Consider the following 15,673-nt stretch of genomic DNA (forward strand, 5'->3'; position numbering starts at 1 on the left):
CCCCGGCCCCAGGCCTGTTCCTTAGGGCATCTGGAGCCAGGACACATGATCAGCTGTTTGATATATCTTTTTTAAAAAAAATTTTTTTTTGAGAGAGAGAGAGAGAGAGAGAGAGAGAGAGAGAGAGAGAGAAAGAGACTTTTTTTAATGTTTATTTTTTAGTTCTCAGCCGACACAGCATCTTTGTTTGTATGTGGTGCTGAGGATCGAACCCGGGCCGCACGCATGCCAGGCGAGCGCGCTACCGCTTGAGCCACATCCCCAGCCCCTGTTTGATAGATCTTGATGACAAAGATATAAAAATATTGGTAAAAATTCATCTGATAAATGAGGAAGGACAGTGTACTGCATTAGCAATGGTTGCTAAGGATCAAAGTTATCAGAGGCATTTTAGAGAGGGTATCTAGAGGGGTGACTTGCAGGAAAAGACTGGAGGCAGCAAAACTCATGAATATTCATGAGAGGAGCATCCTGGGGGTGTGGGGGACAGGCCATCACCTGTGCTGAAGGAAGGCATGGCTGGCCTGTTCTGGGGACCAGGAAGGAGGCCAGTGTGTCTTAAGTGCAGCAAAGGAAATGAAATCAGAGAAGAAAATGGAGGTCTGATTCTGTACAGGACTTTGGCCACTTCAAGGGTTTTGACTTTCCTCTGGATGAGACCATTGTGAGGCTCAGCAGAGGAGGGAGGGAGCTGCCTGGCATTGCAGAGGCTCTGCCTGCGGGGTCGAAAATAGGATTCAGTCTGGCCGAGACCCATTAAGGGGCCACTGCATGTCTCAAGTGGGGATGGTGACCTCCCCAGAGAAAGAGCAGGCAGAGCAGTGAAGGCTGGGGTCGTCACGGGGGCATGGGCATGTCTGTTTAGGAGGCCTCCATGAACAGGCGTGGCCTTCCCTGGGTGAAGAAGGAAAGGTGATCCTTGCCCTCTCTGCTGGGACAATGGCCACCTAGCAGGGGAGCCGAGGTGGAGCGTGCAGGTCCAGTTGAGTATTTTTCTGACCTCCCTAACGTGGAAGTCCAGTAGCTCTAGGTGGGACACAATAGAAGTGCTGCCCTGGGAAAGGGAGGGCTGGCCGAGCTTCAGTGGGGTGGGCAGGGAGGAGCTGCAGACCGGGTGAGGGTGACACTGGTGGCACCTCCCTCTTGAGGACCTCGGAGTTCTGTGGTGGTGAGCCTCTGACCACACAGTCCTCCCTCTCCTGGCTCCTATTTGTTTCCTCCTGACTGTCCCTCCTGGCTTTCCCTCAGATTATCTTCTTTCAGAATGCCTCATTGGCATGGGGACCATGGTAGTGTGCGGGGTGAAGGGGTGATGCTCCAGGCTCACGTCTCAGTTTTTCAACCACATAGGTCCACAGGGCTCGGCACCCCCAGGAAACCTGCTTAACCTCTCTGGGCCTTGGCTTCCTTACCTATAACAGGGCAGAGAAGGGACTAGCGCATTGCAGGTGCTCAGATCCTCCCTGTCTGCGTGTCCTGGAGGTGGAACATCCTCACGCCTCCAGGCCTGTTGACGTTTTCTACATTCAACAGGCTGAACAGAGAGGCCATGATCTCCAGTGGAAATCTAACCTTGCTTGTCATTTACCTCTTGGCTCTGAGAAGCCCAAGTCATCCTTCCTCAAGTTTAATGAAGTTACCTCTTGTAGGCAATTTTCTTCTGAGTAGATTTCATGAATGTGGAGAACAATAAGTAAATGCTTTTCTCATATAGAACATTTATATGCTCACATAGACAAGTTAATTTTCTTTTACAACCCTATATTTAGCCCCATTTGGGCCTCATTTCCATGCATTTGCATGTTGATATTCATATTTATGTAGCTATATTCCTGGAATCAATAGAGAAGACTCTGCTACGCAGAAGGTTGGAAATGACAATTTATTCACAGAGCTTGATCCTAAGATCCAAGAGAAGTTCATTGGGCAACATTGCCAAAGTAAATACCAAACTGCTTTTTCTGTATTGTGTGAAATGGTTATGAATTATCTTTTCTCATTTGTCTTCTGCCAAAAGGAGAGCAAAGCTACAAGCTGCAGACAGAAGGTGTCTCCTGGCATAAGGGTTCTGATGAGTGACATGAAGTCCTTAAGACGTGTCAGGCACTTGGGAGGACATGGGACACCTGCTTGCCAGAAGTGTCAGTCCCTTGCCATATGGAGGCCACTGCTAAAATGTCTTGTCCCTGGAAGCCACACTGGGCACTCCCTGCCTAGAACTTGAATTAAGAGGAGACACAAAAACTCCCAAATTAGGACATCCACAGATCTCTCTACACCTGGAAGTTAGGTCCTCCCAACTAGGAAAACTAATAACTATTGACTACCTGTCATGTGATGAGCAATGTACTGGTTCTTTTTGTCCTATTGCCTTTTAAAATGACTCTGTTAAACAGATCTCATTGTTTTCCAGTTTTCAGAAAAAGATACAGAAGTTCAGAGAGGATAGATGAATTGACTCAGCCAAATACATGTCAAAAGCAAATGTTGAAAAGAGGTCTGACTGATCTTAAACCTCACACTTATTTCTGCTTAGTTGAGTCCCAGTAGCTTGGAATAAAAAGTACTGTGGGTGCCTTCAAGGTGAAAAGCTTTGGATCACCTCTACGATTGGGTTAAGTTTCACTCCAGATGAATGTTCAAATAGCTTGTCTTAAGTCTGTTCTTCAAAAGAATAAACCACACACACACACACACACACACACACACACACACACACGAGGTAAAAGTAGCACATGGAAGCATTATTGGAAAGTGCAATTCTAGAGGAACAAGAAAGGGAGAAGGCAGTGAGACCCCGAAGGAAGGAAAGCAGATTCTAGGAGGAGTGACGGGGCTGGCCCGGTTCACGGGGTACAGCTGCACGGCCGTCATGCGGGAATCTTCAAATCTTCAAATCTTCAGACAGCCCACGCAGGGCCCTTCCTCTTGAAGCTGTCAGGCCAGGGCCGGGGAAGGGTGTGGCTTTCTCTCGGCTCCTTCCCACCTTGTTTTTCTGGTCATCTGCACTTCCAGGGGGCTTTGCCTCAGCCCTCCAGGTAGCCACTGGGCCCCCGTCTCCTGGCGGGGCTTCTCATCTGCCTCAGAAGAGGCAGGAGAGTCAGAACACCTGTGGGCTCAGCGGGGCTGGACCTGGCTGCTGTGGGTCCAGTGGCAGGCCTGTCAGAGGTCAGCCAGAGCCAGGGTGGGCCAGGGGAGGAGTCGGCAGGACAGGGGCTGGTGGGAGCAGCCAGGAGGGCACAGTGGGTCCAAGGGTATCTGAGGAAGAGCAGAAACAGGGCGTGAACTTGAACCTGCTCCCCCACCACTCAGACCCCCGGCTGTCTCACCAGAACAGTGTCTCCCTCTGTGAGAGAGGATCATGCTTTCTTCCACCTCTCCAGGTGGTGGCCAGAGCAGTTTCCTCAGAGACCCAGGTGATTAGCAAACCCAGCTGTGGTCCCTGACACGTGACTGACCCTGGGCCCTAACTGAGGCTCATCTTCTCCCTCCCTATGGCCTTTTGAGATTCCCTCTCCCAGGTGTAGCCCTTTGTTACTTCTCAGTTGCTTCCTAGTTACCTAGACATTCATCCCCCAGGTGCCTGAGTCCCTGACTCCCAGCCCTTGATGGGTCATGACTATTAAAACTGACCATTGATAGTATCCAAGAGTATCAAAGGAGGACAGTGAATCCTGGTTGCCACATAGGCCCTCCTGGCCCTCCTGCAGCCCCCCAGGAATTCAGAATCAGGCGCATTCAGAGGCTCAGAGTTGACTTCTTTTTCCTGCTGCTTCATCGGCAGGAGGTCACAGACTCCTGGAATAGGACGTCAACATTCAGAGTCAAAGGCTCAGACACAGGACACAACATTTTCAGGCAGCTCACTGGAGGTGATGGGGAGCCAACCAGTTATTCCAGTTATTCCTATAGCAGCCATGGGGTTAGTGGGTGAGTAAGTATTTGCTTTCTGAAAAGGGCCCTCCCTGACTGTTTTAGGATCTGCGGGCCATGCTGTCTCTGGTACTAAGCTGCCATTTTTATGGTAAGGTGGTCACAGCTAATATACAAACAAATAGACCTGGCGACCTGGCTATGTTTCAGTAACATTTTATTTAAAAAGGGAAAAACAAAACAAAAACAAAACAAAACAAACAAAAACAGACTTTGAGTCTGATTTGCCCAACAGGCTATAGTGTTCTGACTTCTGTTTGATCACAAGACCTGGAAGTCAGTGCTCAATCTCACTGGAGTCAGGTTGGTGTCTCAGCTGGGTCTTCAAGCCATGATCCCCTCGGCCTGTCCACTTATGCATAATAGGACACAAGGTCAGACCCGTCAGCACCATGGTCATGGGCCTGTTGTAGAATTTCCTTCACGTCAGATGGCTCCTTTGGCCTGTGGCAGTGTTGTGGGGAGCACGATTCAGGCATTTTGTGAGTCCAGGGATGGTGGTGCTGAAGGGGTGCCGTGGTCAGGGAAGGAGGGTCCCATTGGTTACTGTGCCCTTCCACTGCGTCGTGCACTAATGGCTCTCGGAAGATGCCCATAGAGGATCTTGGGCTGGTCTCTGCTGATGTGTTGTGTATGCAGTGGGGACAGCAGTCATCATCCTGGAAAGAGGAGGGCCATACTGCCGAGTTCTCTGTAAGTGCCACCTGTGCCACCTCGTGCACCACATTCAAGGACTGATGACACAGACTCTAGAGTGACTTGGAGGAAAGCCTGGCCTTCTTCCCCGGGTTGGGCTGTCCCTCCACCTGACTGCTCAGTGCCTCTTCTCTAAGGAAGCTCTCTAGTGAGTAATTATTTGAGATAGAAAGGTTCACGTCCACATAGCCAGTCTTATCTATTTCCATATTTCCTCCCAAGACTCCCTTTTCTCTATTTGCCTAATCACGTGCCTATCAAGTGTCTGATCAGCTGACCACTGCCCAAGAGTCAATACATAGCCATTCTTGGTTCATCTCTCCAACAGGCAAAGTGGACAACCTCCCAAGAGTCACAACCTGCCTGTCAGTCTCTCTGTCATAGCTCTTTAGGGACACCCCAAGGTAAAACTGTACTGAAGCAGCTCAGTTATTTCTTTTCCATTAGCTGGACGCAGGGGACATCCCACTTGCATACTAGGCCACAGTGAGACAAAGAAGAGGCATCAGCATAATAGACACAGGTCACATGGCTGTCTGGGCCAACTCCAGTGCAATTTTCTCAGCTGCTTCTGACCACACCCCACCCACCATACAAGGAATCACTACTTGCCTGTTCCCACCTATGACTTTATAGATGTCACAGCACTCAGTCCATAATGGCCAGGTCATATAGCTTAAGCATTTGGGGTTTCACGTCATATGCTAAGTGTCTACTGCCAGGAGACCCTGATTCTCAAACGGATAGTAATTTTCTCATACAGGAATAATGGTGTTGCTTCCCGGTTCCAGGAGTCTGCACTGTGACACTCTCAATGGGGCTTGTGGGGATTAATATGCTACTTTTGCCTCCTATAGACACCCCTGAAGCACAGGATCTGTCAGAACATTATGTTCAAGAGATAGAAAGTGTGCCCTGATTTCAGGATCTGCTATAGAAACTTCTCATGCTCTAGTACCAGTTAGGAATGAACGTCTTTAAATTAACTAGCTAATGTGTTAGAAAAAGATTCCCAAGTTTAATAAATACTGCCTTTGAAATAAAAAAAAAAAAGCACACCAAAATGCTGTGCATCTATTCTCGTGAAGAAAGTTGCAAGTTGGAATAAACTTGTCCTTCCATTGGAGGAAGTACCAAGGAATATTCTAGAACATTAGGCCTAAAGAAAGCAGCAAATTGTTACCTCTATTTCTCCTCCCAGTTCTTAAGCGACTATTATTTTTCCAGTGGTTAACAGCTCTCCCATTACCAGCTGACTTATTTCTAGGGTTTTAAATAAAAAAAATTAACTGTTTGAATTAGAGTATTTACCCTATAGATTTGTTGTGAATATTCATTAGATGATGCATGGAAAATGCTTACCAGAGTGGTGGACACCTAGCAATACTTTGGCCTCCAATACTAGTTGTGAGAATCCTCATTTCAGAAGTTGCTGAAAGTACCGGTTGTAAAGGTCAGTCTCTCCTCTCGGTAAGATGTTTGCTAAGCTTGGTGTTGGTTTCTTCAGAACTGGGTCTTTGAACAATGTACAGATGCTTCTGGGGACTAGATGGTAGAGCATTTTCCTGACACCGTTTTCCCAACACAAAGTACCAAGCAGTCTTTCTCCTTAGCATTCATTGGCACTCAGACACCTAGACACACTGTCTCCCCTTCGCTTAGAAAGTTATTATTCACCCTTCAAAGACCAGGCTGACTTTTATTCTCTCTCTAAAAATTTCCTACCTACTCTGAGAAATTCCCTTTTCTCTCTGGCCTTGTTAAATCAAAAATCACTCCATTACACTATACTACATTTATCTATGTTTTGTTTCCTCTAATCTATGAAATTTTTGGAACAGAGCTATACCTTAATTGTCCTCAAATCCTCAAGAATAGCAGAATTGACATAAAGTAGGTGCTCATTAAACATGTATTGAATAAAATCAATAAATACATTTATGAGGCAATGCACATGTTTATGATATTCAAAGCATTATTTATTTCTGATAAAGAATAAGAGTATGGATGACATCACAATCTGCAGTGTCCTCACTGCATGTCATAAAAATCCTGACTGAAAATGACAAGCCAGGCCATTCAGGTCCAGGGGTCATCTGACCCTCACCCCAGGAAACAGAAGGGAGAAGAGGTACTATTTGTTTATAATATAATGCTATTTAGTTAGAAAAAATATGAAATAGTATTAATTAAAAAGAGGAAAACTAAAGAAGAATCTGAAATCCCTCATATACGGTCTTACTTCCCTGAACCTAGGTGAAATCACTGCTTATTTCTTCACTTGAATTTGGCTTCTTCATTGACATTCTGACATTGTAGCATGTTCTGGAAGGAACATGGGGGTTTGCCAAGCAGTGAATCGTGTGTGTAGGTGGGTGGGTCGGAGGGCTGGAGGGGAGCAGGGATGAGATAGAACCCATGTAGAGGGGCATCTGTGGACATAGGTGTAGAACCATAATGCTCCAGAGGGTGACAGGGAGCAGAGGAGGAGGGTGGGCGAAGATGGTGGGCAGCAGAGAGGCCCGAGAGGCAATGTCCTTTTCCATTATTCTAAATGGTTGGACTTTATCCTAAACGTAGGCACTGGAGAGGTACAGAAGGATTTAAGCAATCCAGCAGTACTCATGGGGAGGATGATATACCAACAAATCCAAGCTGGAAATCTGTGGGTGTTGGCCACCACCCCTTCTTCCCACCAGGTTTCAGCCATTGAGGAAACAGACTTGAGATCCACCCACAGCAGCTCTCTTGGTCTGGCCAGTCTAGCTCTCATCATGTCTCCTGTGTTCTTGGTTCCAGGAGAGAGCCACAGTTGGGAAGGCAGCTTGAACCCAGTTCAACTAGGCTTGCTCCTGCCTCCCTCTGTCTTAGGTGTGGTGAGAGTATGACCCTCCATTAGGACATGGTCCCGCCCCTGGAGCAGCCCGTGCTCCTGTCCACATACCCCGCATCTGGAGGAGCTGTGGTGAGAACGTCCGTCCCACCAGCATGACTTCAAGGCCATGGCTGGGCTCCAGCTCCAGTGGTCCAGTGTGGGCCAGGCTTCTGAGGCACAGCAACCAGACAGGTCATGTTCTTATCCATGGGAAGGAACAGAGGGCAGGTGCACTGGTGACCTAAGGTATCAAGCCCACACTCCTCTCTCCAGGGAGTGGGATGGAGATCTCACTCTGAAAACTGAGCCATGAGGTGGGAAGGAGAGAGGGAGGGATATAGAAAAGGTGTACCTTACCCAGGAAAGCCAAGTTATGATATCAATAGCACAGGGATGGGGGGCCCTAGATTGAGAAACACCATTGAATGGAGGAGGGAACCTGGAGGAACGACAGGCACAGACCTTCATTTGCATCACCCTTAAACTCTGCTTTCCTGGAGTGTCACCCCAGTCCTTGCTGCTTGCTCATCAGGTGACTGGTGGCCACTCAGGTCTCCTCTGAGCCTGTCTCTTCATCAGTACCATGAGTTCACACGCTGTTCACATAGAACCCTTCTCCACTTAGGCCTCCGAGTCCTCATTGGAACATTTGCTGCTACCAAAAAGATCTGCACCTGTGGGGGCCCCGCCTGGGCCTTTGCAGGTTGGAGATGATAAGACGTAAAGTCCTTTTCCACAAACACCTTGGCTTGTTGACATTTTTTTTTTCTTGAGCCAAACTTTTTGAATTTCCTTCTGCTATCAATAGCTACACAGCATAAAACTTAAATGATCAAGAACCTATTAAAAATTAGCAGTTGCAACCCCAAGGAAATGAAAAGTTTAACAAGAGTGCAGCTACAGCCCGTGTTGAGAGAGAGAAGCGCTCACATAGAACCCTTAATTGGTGACTAGGGTAGCTGGAGTTAGGCAGCTAACAAGCTAAACAATTTTGATGACATAAAATTAACACCAGGACATAGGAAAAGCCTGTTTTATTTGATATTTTATGTGTTATGTGACAATTTAATTAAACTTTGAAGGAATCCAAGCAAAGTTAATTCCCCAGAGAAATAAACCAAGAATGACATTCAGTCCTGTCTCCTAAGGAGAGCTAGGCGAGGAAGCACTTTTCATTTATAACACTATAAACCCAACTTTTACCTTGAAGTTAATAAGTGTCATTAAATCGCTATGGTCTTGCCCACATCCCATCTCCTTTCTCCTCTGGGGACTGACTGGGGCCATGTGGGGGGTCTACATGGCATGTGGGAAGGCAATTTGAATTGTGCCTGGTGGTCTGGGAGAGGAACCTTTAGCAGGCAGCCCAGGCTCGGCACCCAGGGCAGCTCCATGTTCTCCACAAACATGATGGGGAGGGCAGCGTGTCACAGAAGTGACAGCCACCCAGCTACTAATGGCACACAGGGAATTAGGTCACGCAGGAATAGGTCACTGTGAAGGAGCAAACACCCAGTGCCTCGGGGGCTCCCAGGCGCACAGCATGCTTATCAGTCCTCCTCATCTGGGCAGGTTCCTGGGCGCTGCGCCGGGTGCCCCTCCTTTAGTACCAGACACAGCAGCCACTGTCGGGCGGGCTTCTCGTTTGTCTCAGTGGTACAAGAAAAGCAAGAGCAAAAAAAGCAAGCTATAAAACCTCCCATCTGAAGGTGACACGTCAACTCCACTACCAGTTGATTAACAAAGGCTGGTCATGTGATCACCCTTGACGAGGAGAGGACTGCTGGGGAGTCCATTCAATTCTTCCACATCCCCAAAGGAAGGATAATTGGAAATATTTGGTGAACGTGTCCTGTGTGCCAGACTCTTTCCTAAACACATATGTACATGTGTGCACACGATGGGTATGCACACACATGCACACACATATTCATTTATAGACATGACATGACATGACCCTGTATGTGTAATATGAAGAAATCTGCAAAGTAGATTCAGAGATCTTGGAGTCTGGCATCTCAGTAGGTGCCAGCATTCTTCTCTTTCAGCTGGGCATCTTGGACAATAAAATCAGCTCCTAGTTTCTCCATTTCTCATTTGTGCAACGGGAAGACCACAGGGCTGGTATAAATAGGAAGTCTATATGTCATTGTTCCATTAATGGTCAAGTGGCAGTCACTACCACTGGGAAGGAGGCTTCAACATGTTGTCCTCATAAAAGCAAGTAATGGATATTGCTTAGAATGAAACTTTAAATACTCTGGTTTTAAAAGAAGAGGCAGCTGGATTTCTTTGGAATAAAGAAAGACTGTATTTACTTTCAGCATTCTATATTTGGTCTGTCCTCTGTATCAGCAGGTTATACATTTATGAATTTAACCAAATTATTGTCTTAAAAGTGCATCTGTATTGCACATGTACAGACTTCTCCCACCTGTTATTCCCTGATCAACACAGTGTCCTGCTTTTTAGGTGGCATCCACGTTGCAGTAACCTAGAGAGCTAAAGTATATGGGAGGAGAACGTGTGTAGTTTATATACTTTGCCTTTTCCTATAAGACTCTGGGGTGGGGGAATTCTGGACCAATCCCCAGTGCATACTGAGGAATGAGCTTGTTTTACCTCTTCCCCAAGGCCACATATCTGCTTTTCCCAACTTCTCACTTCCCTCTGTACTTAAGTGGCATTTTCTTTGTCCTCCTATAGCATTTACTTTCTATACCATTCAGTCTGATTTTAAAAACTCATTGCTAGATATTGTAACAGCCTAATAAGCACTTGAATGAATGCATGCATTTATAGTTGAATTTTAAAGGCATGGATTATAGCCAACTAGGCCCACAGAGAGAGAAAGGGAACCAATATCAATGGAGTCCACGCTTACTGTGTGCTTAGTAAATACTGGGCTAAACTTTACAAATATATGATATGGTTTGATCCTTAGAATAATTCAACAAATTATACGTGGTCACCCCTGCTGTCTAAGGAAACTGGAAACTGATACTCAGGGTTCTCAATGTAATATTGAGAACAGCTACTTGTTTGAGAACCCAAATGGAATGAGCACTCACTATATATCAGACAATGTAAAAATACTGCACACGCACACACACAAATGCATATCACACAGCACATGTGTCACTTACCAAATGTGAACAGATAGGTTGGGGATGTTTGAAGAGGCTGAAGCTGGTCCTTATTCAATGCATTTCTAGGAGCTGAGAGACTACCAAGGCCATGTTACCACCTGAATGTGGGATGAGGGGTAGGAAGGGCAGACTAAAGACAAGTCATTTAAGAAATTGTTGGAGGGGCTGGGGATGTGGCTCAAACAGTAGTGCACTCGCCTGGCATGCACGGGGCACTGGGTTTGATCCTCAGCACCACATTAAAAAAAAGTAAAATAAAAATGTTGTGTCCTCCAAAAACTAAAAAAATAAATATTAAAAAATTCTCTCTCTCTCTCAAAAAAGAGAGAGACTGTTGGAATAGTTCAAGCAAGTGGCAATAAGCCTCAGGACCAGGAAGGTGACAGTGGACACAGCTGGGTGAGGGGGGAGAGTTTTAAGAGGAGGTGTGAAGCCAGTGGTGAAGGAAGCAATCCCACAGACAGGTGTGAGGACCGAGGAGGACAGAGGCACCCAGAGTCCATTGCAGCCTCTGGGTGCCTACCAGGACAACGGCGCCATTTTTAGCCATTGTGAGACTCAAGAAAGAGCTAGTTTGGGAAGAGACATGGAGACTTCATGTCTACTGCATTGCATTCATAGTTCAGCAGATGTGGAGCATTCCAGAATCTGGAACCCAGGGGAGAGACTTGGCCGGCCTTGGACCCTGGTGCCTACAGGCAGAAGGCTGACTGTTAGAGCGCAGGGGTGAGGAGGAGCTCTGCAGGTAGGGCATGTGGGTTCAGAAGGAAAGGGGTGGGGGGTGTGGCCTTTAGAGGAACACCAAGAAGTGGCAGCAGGGGAGCAGAAGCATTCTGAAAGTTGGCAGGGGTACAAGGACTGGACTGTGTCATCAGGACTCAGTTCCTTGGGTTCCAATGAGGCACCATAGGCCTTGGAGTGGGAGATTGTCATAGGAACCAGATAAGGACAAGAGACCAAGAGGAGGGTGGAACCTGTGACAAGTGCGTGAAGCCATGAAGGTTCTGGTCGGGAAAGGCAGCAGCCAGCGCTGAGCACTCTTTACAGATGTCCAGGGGTGAGGTGAACGTCTGGAAAGAGTGTCAAGAATGTGGCAGTAGAGGGTGTGGTGATGGCTGCTTTGCTTCAAGATGAGGAACGTCAGAGCATTTGTCAATCCCACGGGAAACCTCCGAGCAGGGGAAAAAGAGAGAAGATAAAGGGGAGGGGAGGAACCACCTTGGCAGGTGGCAGAGCAGCATAAAGACGGGCACAGAGGCATGGGCAGGGGTAACCCTGGTGAGTGTAGAGCCAGTGCAGGGCAGAACACTCACTGGGTCAGGAGGAAACAAAAGTTTCTCAGTCTGAGTTTCCATGAACCCAGTAAAGGAAGGGTCCAGAATTTCTGCCAATAGTAATAGTCTAGGATTAGAGTTAGGCTAGCTTGAGAATGCCAGCGTGAAACTCCATGTGTTTCTGGTTTCTTGGGGTTACGAGAAGGTGATGGTGCGGTGACATGGAACCCAAACTGAATTGGGCCTCGCATGTGGCCTGATACGTGGCAGCGCTCTGTAGATGCACAGGTATTGCATCTACGTGTTGCTTTATAACAATGTTTGATTTTGGCTTTTCGTGTCTCTAATTTTTCTTTCTTTACTCTCTAGATGCTGACATAAGAAGAGGAAAATTATTTCTGAAAAATCTGTGGTGTGCTGTGATCTCGTATTTGAATTACCCTAGATGCTGCAGGGAAGGCATTCAGAAATTCCCTGAGTTCCCTTTATCAAGGGGGCTACGTGACTCAAAAATTCATATGTTCCAAAAAACTTGTATGCCATCTCTGGTGTGAGGTTGCCACGCTGCTGATTTCAGGGGCCAGTGGCCTGGCTGGTGTGGTTAGTACTCAGTGCTCTTCAGTGGACTTGGGCACCTTTGTCTCCTGGTGAGGTTTGCTCCCTGTCTCTCCCTTCCTCCACCCCAACTCTAATTTCCTGCGTTTCCAGGAAGAACTGACCATGAATTTATTACTGGCGTTAAGAATCGCATTGTGTCAGCATGTGGATCTCTCTCTAGGCTTATCAAAAGAAAACAGCTTTTATTCTTAATGCCAAGGAAAGATGGGGGTTGGGGAAAAAGGGAAGTTTGGGCAAGTGTGGAGGGAGGAGAGATAAGAGTAATAGAAAGTCAGGAGGGAGGCTGAGAAAGGACAGAGGGGAGGGTGAGGAGGTGGGGAGAGGCCAAGCGCTTTGAGGGTTGAGAGGCAGATGCAGAAGGGAGACAGGAGTGGAGAAGAAAGGGCCAGGGAAAGGTCTGGAGAGGGGTCAAGGACAAGTGGGAAAAGGAGGAAGGGAGGCGTGTTTTCAACCGCGTGCAGCAATCCTGCCCTGTGACATGCATTTTTGGTACTGAGGAACCCCAGCAGACCAGGTCTGCGAAGACAGGAGACAGTCTGTTGGATGTTTAATGATTTATAACGAGTACACGGGAATGCCATTAAAAGCTAATTCATCACCGACAGGCTAAATGATTTGCAAGCATCTGCTCTGCAGCAAGGCCCCTCTTGGGAAGAGAATTTCCAAGGGTTGAGCTCTTCTGATGGGGACATTGCACATGGGAGTGAAGACACAGGCACCAGCATGGGGGTCGCCAGCTCTCCAGCCGGAGTGATTGATTAGGGGGTGCTACAGGGCACCCTCCTGACGCGCCATCTCCACACACTGAGACATTCTCCACAGCTGGCTGCTGAACGGCTAGACATGCAGATTAGGATATGGCCGTCCCAACCCTGCAGGTTCAGTTCTCTGAAATGACTAAGTTTCTTAATAATGGTAGGTAGCCACTTTTAAATCTGCTGATGTGACCTTCTATCTGGTAGTAAATCCCAGCACAAATAAGTTCCCAGCCTAAATGTGTTCACTTCTTCACCTCACACTTGGCAGTGACCCATGTTCTTCCAGGACTGGCCTTTTTACTTCTCAAACCCTCCAGGCGATTTCACTGCAGACAATCCTTAAATTTAGCATTCAAGGTAAAAACTGAAATCTGTTCATGTTTTGCCCTGTGTTACCCTGTGCTTACCTCTGCGTTAACCTGCGGGCATGGTAAATGGTTTTCGACACACTTATAGCTTCCCATATGTTGTGTGTTGAATTCCCATGCGTCAAAGAAGATGTGCAGAAGTTCCAACTCCCAAGTAGTGCAGAAGGTGACCTTATTTGGAAATGTGGTTTCTGAAGATGTTATTAGTTAATAGGAGGTCAAATTGGAGCAGATGTTCACCCTGCTACAGTATTTTTGGTGTCCTTATAAGAGGAGAGACACAAAGAGAGGAGATAGACACATAATGCTAGAGGCAGAGATTGGATCGATGCATCTAGAAGCCAAGGAGTTGCAAGGATGGCAGCAAATATCAGAAGCTGGAGGAGCCAGGGAAGGACTCTCCACTCAGGTTCTAGAGGAAGCACCGACCTGGTACGGTATTCAGGCATCTGGAACGGAACGATGGCCTAGTGCGTTCCTGGTGTTTTAGGACGTAGCAATGTGGTAATTTGCTAGGGAAGCCCTGGGGAATTTGGGTTCCTGTCCTGCTCTGCTTAAAGGCATTTCTTATATCATAGGAGCCTGCGCAGCCAGCATAGGCCCAACCTGGGTGAGGAGAACTTGTGAAAGGATAATGAGAGGCCAATGAAGAACTGGCCCTAAAACCCATTGTTGGCAGGGATGTATCTGAAATGGTTTCTAATGTTCTCAGAGGATCCCCAAAGAGACTGAGGTCCAGGAGGCAGGTGAAGGTGACATAAAACAAAGTAGCAGCAATCCCAGGGAAAAACTTCAATTTTAGATGAAATTTGAAATTGGTGCCAATAGGATACTTGATGAAGGCTGGTCTGAGAGGAAAAAATTATGGAAGTTTCTAAGGATTTAGACTGAACAATGGGAAAGATAGCCCACCTCCAGTTTAGAGGGGAAGGCTGTAAGGGGGAGATTTTGCCCACTTTTCCTTGTGGAATACATTGAGATTTCCTCACTTGGTCTACTTCAACACAGTGGTAGATCACATATGTCCACAAGTCCTTTGCTACCCCTCCCATTAGAAACCACCTGGGATTCATGTCTGCAACCTTGGCCACCAGTGGACATGTTCATGTCATTGGATTCCACAACTGGAGTCGAAATCTCTTTTCCTCTTATTCTGGGTAATAGTTTGGATGTAAAGTGTCGCCCTAAAGTTCACATATGAGACAATGAAAAAAGGTTCAGAGGAGAAACGATTGGGTTGTAAAACTCTTAACCAAACCAGAGATTTAATCCCCTGATTAGGATTAACTGAGTGGTAACTGAAGAGGTAGGGTGTGGCTGGAGAAGGCAGGACTTTGGGGGTGTGGCTTTGGGGTACACTTTTGTATCTGGCGAGTGGAGTCTCTCTCTCTGTAGCTGGTCACAATGATGTCAGCTGCTTCCCTGTGCCTCCCTTTCCCACCATGACGTTCAGCCTCAGCTCGAGCCCCAAGGAATGGAGCCAGCCTCTGAAACTGTGAGCTCTCAAATAAACATTTCCTCCTCTACAATTGCTCTGGTCAGATCTTTTAGCCAGAGCAGCGAAATAGCTGACTAAATCATTCTAGATGATTTCTTTGTCTCCTTCAAGGATCAACTTTCACCCTATAGTATCCCTGAGGCCTTCTGCAGTAAGCTCAGCCCACTGGTGCTCTGAGAGTGCCTGAGATTTGGTGGACTGTGGAATTCAACTGAGTGAGAGCAGTTTGGCAACTCAGAAATAATCGCAGTCAACACCCTTCAATAATTGCCTCCTGGACCTCAGTCTCTTTGGGGATCCTCTGAGAACATTAGAAACCACTTCAGATACATCCCTGCAAACAATGACGAAACTGAGTCTCAAAGGTAGTGCAGTTGGCCAAAGTTCATGGAGATACAGAACAGTGGTTAAGAGGTTGCATTGAATCCTGGCCCTGCTCCTTTGGAAGCTACGTGCCTTGAGCAAGTTCCCCAGTTCTCTATGCTCCAGTTTCTTATTTGTTTT

Source organism: Spermophilus citellus (genome assembly GCF_964194105.1).
Source record: "Spermophilus citellus genome assembly, chromosome: 14".
Lineage (NCBI taxonomy): Eukaryota > Metazoa > Chordata > Mammalia > Rodentia > Sciuridae > Spermophilus > Spermophilus citellus.